Here is a 6,000-nt window from a genome sequence, read left to right as displayed (position 1 = left end):
GATATTTCCATGCTCGTCCCATAGACCGTAGAAAAGTCTTTACATAAATGGACCATGACAAAAATATGTCCCCTGATCACCATGTGTCAAGTTTATACTCCAACTCCGTTTTTTAATGAGTTTAAAAAAAACACTGAATGGCAACAATAGTGGAAACAATATGAAATGCAGTAAGACATAAGAGACAATAAGGCCAACGAAAGAACTACAAATACCATAAAATCAACTAAGACCACAGGCCGGCCTTTCTGATAGTGACCTTCAACCGCGAGCCACCTGTCCCAGCTGAAGCATGATGATTGGTTGTGCTGCGCTCACGCGAGGGGCGTCACACGCAGCGCTACGGCATCAAGGAGTCATGTCAAGTCAAGTCAGTTTGCAGGAGCGCGATGATACAGCCCCGAGACTCGAAGATCTCGCCTCGACGCTAACAGCTCTTCGGCTCTACGTCACATTTAAAGGACAGCATTTTCCTGCCACACGTTAAGGTAATTTAAGTTGAACTACTTTTAATATATATACATTTATAGTTTTTGTATTGTAGAAAACTAGAATTGGGCATATATGCTCGCCATATAATGTCCCCCCATTTCTAGTTTGCTTGCTAGTTGCTACAAATAATATGTCTAGCGTGGCTAGCACGAGCTAGACTACATAACCAGCCTGATGTTAGCTGAATATCAGTTGAATAGTGGACATCAATATTACCGTCATCATAATGTAGCTAACGTTACGTGTCTTAACGAACTAGTTATAAGCATAGTTGTCTGACAGCAAGAACAGCTAACTAACCTTAGCAAGAAACCATTGTTTTATAAACTGTTTTTTTTTTTGGTAGCTAACTTGCTAGGCACGTTAAACAGACTGAAAAAACAACACATAATAATCAGCAACCGTTGTCTGGCTACACAGCAAGCTAACACTGAGTTATATTAGCTAGTGATACTGGAAATAAAGTAGCTTAGCTAGCAGCAAGTTAACGTTTGCTAGCTAGTGAACAATTCATAATTTTCTCTCACTCTACCTAGCTGTCTGGTAGGTAGTGTTAGGTTGTCAGTCCCTATGTATTCTAACGTTAATCCTACGAACCATGCTACGAACAGTCTGCAAAACACCAACCATGCACTTGGCGATCGATTCTGGCTACTTCTAGCTAATTACCTACAGCTTTTACATTTTAAGGTTTTCAAACCATTCTCTTCAAAAGCTATTCTCTTCATTTGGTTATTTGCTAATTAGCTAATTTTAACAACATAGAACGAGCTCGATCATTTTTCGTTACTTTATGGTACCTAGAAATTTCGTTAGCGTGATGATCAGTCTGCTAGCAAGCTATGTTGGAATTGCGTGTCAATTTCTTTGTCTGGATGTGATGTTGGCTTGCTCACTAAACAGTCGCCTGTTCGTGGTATTAGAAGAGCGATCGCATTAATTTATATTTAAACACACAATTGGAATGTCAAACTATTTCCGCGTTCTACCAAGAACACAGTGAATATCAGTTTATAGCTTGCCATCTGATTAGCATTTGAGCTGTTTTTATTTGGTGTTGCAGTGTATTGGATTGCTCGATTGACTGGATGTTATAGTTGAGACTATTGTCGTAGTTAACGCTGGCTAACCGTTAACAGTTAAGCTGAATCCAGTAAAAAAATGAGTTGTCGCTTTTTAGCTTGCACGTAGATAATATTGGCGAAGTGAACTTGTTTCACGTAACTAACTGGCTTAATAGCTGGTTGACGCAATCTACCTCCTGTCTAGCGTTGTCGTTACATGACATCAGAGCCAGACGACTTCCGCACTCGCCAAAGCAACCTTGTAGAATTTGAGTGCCAGTACAAATTGTCTTGTGCCTGAAATATAATTTGATTCTCGAAAAAACTTTAACCAAAAGGTGTACCTCATTAATTTAGGGGAGTATCGAACCTCCCTAACATTTGTCGAGCGGAACAAATGGCTCTCAAGCCCTTTACTTGCCAAGTTATCTGAGTAGAGTGAAGTATGAGAACTAAAGTATTGCTTCTTTGCCTGATAGTGAACAAAACATTCATTTGACGAGGCCAACTGCATAATATAACATTCATCTATCAAACTCTTATACTTACTCACATTTTATTATGCTAAACAAGAGCTATTTCCAAATTCATATGGCAGCATTTTAGATTTCTGACATCATTAAAAGCTGTTATGCTTTACAATGTTCCATGGTTCTCTAAGACCTATTGATAAGTGTTCCTTAACTGAATAGCTGATCTATAGTTACAATCGGGATGGGCCATTTGCTGAAATTCAAAGAACCTTGTCGCATGCAAACTTTGCATATGTCCTCAGAAATTTAGTTGAACAAATGAAAATGCTCAAGGAAATTTTCTGATTAAATGCGTCATTGGCCTTGAGAGTGGGAACATAAGGAAGGCCGCATGAATTTTTTTTAACAAAGTGGCAAAAGAAATGTATGCAAACAGTGTTTGCAAATATTAGAAAACAGCCTTGACAGAAACAGCGTGCACGCAGCCATCAAACATTGTTCTCTGGCCGTGCTTCCATGTTAATTCTGATGATTTTCCCGAACATGTGCGTTAGCATGTTCTTGTTGCCCTGTGCTTTGTGAACAGTGCTGCAATACTGCCTAAAAATAGAGCGGATACACCACCTATGGGTAAGCGTCTTAACCAGAAGCCTTGCTGCTGAAAATGGAAGCATCCAGGCGAAGCTGTCGCCGTGTCCAGTTGATGTGACACTTTTTATGTAGATTCAGGAAGCCGATATCCCTGAAGTCTGTTGGGCCCAATTCTGGCCCCCCTGTCTTTGCGCATTTTAACTGATAGATGAAGTTCTCCAGATGGCAGTTGTAAAGAAGACAAAAAGGACCAGGCTGGGATGAATACTGACTAAAGTAAATGTGATGTAATATTTATAACATGATGTCATAGTTGGGGCAGCGATGTGCATTTCATGAGCATATGGCTTGCAGGGTCTTCATCTGCATTTCCACGTCTGCTGCAAAAATCTCTTACAGGACAATAAATGTCAGCGGGAGCAGTTTTTATTATTTTGATTTCGCCTCACATTCCCCGCATCAGAGTCACTTCAATGAATCTCTTCAGTGCTAACAGTTTCAGTTATTGCCCCTGAGGCTTGAGCGGATGATAGCAATTGTTGAATTGGTTGCTTCGGATGAATTAGGAGACCAATATGAAAGCACAAGAGTGGTTGGAAGGTCCTTTTTATTTGTGTGTGTGTGTGTGTGTGTATGCGTGTGTGTGTGCGTACGTGTGCCCGTGTCTGTGCGTGTGAGTACGTGTGTGTGTGTGTGTGCGTGCGTGCGTGTTAGCGTGCACACCAGGTCCAAAGTGGGTCAGACAGGCAGTGTATGGGACTATGTCGCTGCTGCGGGTTGACACGGTTTAAGCAAACTGTACTCATGCTCTCGCAGTCTTTGCTCTTTGCACCATGCACCACGAGGCAGGTGGACAGGTCTCACCGGTCCTTTCAGGTTGAAGGACACTTTTGGGTGTGTCTTGGCTCTTAGCGGTTATATGACGGTTGGATCTTGCTTTTATTATCAGATTAAGAATCACTTGCGTTCTCAGATTGTGGTGACGGGTGGGTGGGTCTCACCTGTTGAGCGTAACGAGCGGGCAGGTCTGCCCTGCACCTTCAGGTGAGGGAGTCGCCGGTTGGCTCGGGTACTGGCTGGGTCTAGATTGCACAATTCCGCCAATCAAGGAAAGCACTCCACAGGGGACGGCTCTCATACGGTGCGACCACCTCGTACATGCCGCTGGGTCTGCCGGCACAGGCCATAGGGGCGGTCTGCATTTTCCTTTCATTTGTGTTTTTAAGCTGTCGATTCCTGCTCGTGTTAAACGTTTAGGATGTGCTTGGGGCCCGGTACGTTCCGAAAAGTGCATTTGCTTTAAAATGGAAAACTTCCTCCTTCCAAGGCACGCAACATGCATTGCTTCAGTGTACTGTGGATCCATATTTATAAATGGACACCATGTGAAACATGCTGAAGCTGCGTACGTCTCTCTGGATGCGAGGGTCTGCTCAATGCCTGTAAGGTAATGCAGTGACAGCATCCCACATGACCTCCGCACAGTCCGTGCCCGACTGACCCAGCTCGGCCCATTGGAGCCTCGCCAGGTCATGTGACGGGGGCACAAAGAGCCCAGTGTTTTTGGAGGGAGCATCCAGCCATGCACAACACACATCTCAGAACCAGTCACATGACCTGCGTGCCCCGCTGAGAATGGCCTTTGTGTCGTCCTACGCACAAGTATTTTTTGTTTGGTTTTTTTTTTATAGTGTGGGCTAATATTTGTGTTGCTAAAAGAGAAATGGTGAGGAATGGCCAGGGAGCAAGCCACTCTGTGCACTTGCACGAGAAGGCTTTCAGAAGAATTTCAGGAATTGAGCTCATGCAGTTTTATTGGACAGAATCTCGAAGAACTGAATGTTTTTGCCAAGTTGAGCTGTTGTTGCACAGTGCACTTCCAGCGTTTACTTTGTTACATTGGTTTAATTGGACATCCTTGAGGTTTTTATTTAGTATTTTATTTGAGCCATATGCTACATATGAGACTCAGCATGTGAGTGAGATGGGCATGTCATTTGGCACAGAGTGACTTGCTGGTGCAGGTATGACCTGTTTCAGGTGTGTGTGGGGGGTGTGTTACAGGCTCTGCCATTAAATTCCTCTGGAAGGCCATTGGGGGGTTGTCCTGTTTGCATGTATTTTGGAACCATAGGGTTTGTGGGAGGTACAGCTTTTATCTGAGGTTGGAAGTAGGCTGCTTGTTGCCTCACTGACAGGTGGGCTGCGCACCAGGACCATTGCGCTGTTTCCCCCCCAATACAGCACCTGGGTGGGGGGGGGGGGGAGGGCAACTGTCCCTCAGCAGTTCTTCCCAGCGGCTTATCTCCGAGCTTCACCAATCGCCCCTGCACATCTTCATGGGGCAAAGTGCCTGTCTGGGGCCGATAGCTGGCTGCAGTTCTGATTGATCGTCCCAGAAGTGGGTCAGCAGTGTTCTATAATGCACAGATGCTGACGGGGTCACATGCTGCGCAGAGTTCAGAGCTGCGAGCCCTTCTATTGACGCTCAGCGGACAGACCGCTAGGCTGTCTCGGAGCAGGTCTGCAGGGTTGGAGCGCATGATGGAAGCGCTCTTTCAGGGAGAAAGTGCAGCTTGTTCAGAGGGGCCCGTGCTCTTTACACCCTTACACAGATTAATAATCCTCCAGGGCTTCTGTGCTGAACTCTGTTCCAGGCAGAATCTCGGGGGCCATCTGTGGAACAAAGAGAATATAGAGCAGCAAGAAAGTGAGCGCCTGTGTGTGCGTGCACGTGTGTGTGTGTGTGTGCACGTGTGTGTGTGTGTTTGTGTGTGTGCGTGCGTGCACGTGTGTGTGTGTGTGTGTTTGTGTGCACGTGTGTGTGTGTTTGTGTGTGTGTGCACGTGTGTGTGTGTGCACGTGTGTGTGTGTGTGTGTGCACGTGTGTGTGTGTGTGTGTGCACGTGTGTGTGTGTGTGTGTGTGTGTGTGTGTGTGTGTGCGTGTGCGTGTGTGTGTGCGTGTGTGTGTTTGTGTGCACGTGTGTGTGTGTGTTTGTGTGTGCGTGCACGTGTGCACGTGTGTTTGTGTGCACGTGTCGGCCTTTCCTTGCCTTTTATGCGTCAGTGGTATCTCTCGGAGCTGAATGGCAGTCACAGGGTGTTGACAGAGCTGTATTCCTCACTTGGAGAAAAGGAGCCTGGTTTGGTAGTTTTCGAGCTGACGTGCTTGTTTATTGTGAGCATCTGAACAGTGATTTACCTGTCCCAGCGCTGCCCTGGTAATTAGCAGCGTCTGCTGTGTGTGCAGCGGACGCTTGAGTGAGGCTTTGCTTCCGTCTGAATGGGTGGCACTAAAACACAGCTGTCTGCGCAGGTCCTGATTGCTGAGTTCCCCCTGACGCTGTTGTCCCATTGCATTCTGGGACCTTCTGCTGAG

At 45.6% G+C, this 6,000-nt stretch overlaps 1 protein-coding gene across 2 annotated transcripts in view; it reads left to right on the top strand.

The window, feature by feature from the left end:
* Positions 1 to 344: 344 nt before the first annotated feature.
* The window catches only part of adipor2 (adiponectin receptor 2), a 38,362-nt gene continuing 32,706 nt past the window's right edge, over positions 345 to 6,000 (top strand). For both annotated transcript variants that reach the window (XM_035425904.1, XM_035425903.1), the window contains exon 1: positions 345 to 488. The gene's annotated coding sequence lies outside the window, so the exon portion shown is untranslated. The remainder of the gene's footprint in view (positions 489 to 6,000) is intronic.

This window comes from Anguilla anguilla, chromosome 7 (genome assembly GCF_013347855.1).
Source record: "Anguilla anguilla isolate fAngAng1 chromosome 7, fAngAng1.pri, whole genome shotgun sequence".
Lineage (NCBI taxonomy): Eukaryota > Metazoa > Chordata > Actinopteri > Anguilliformes > Anguillidae > Anguilla > Anguilla anguilla.
The sequence above is the reverse complement of the archived record's forward strand: the minus strand, read 5'-3'. Positions and strand labels throughout refer to the sequence as shown.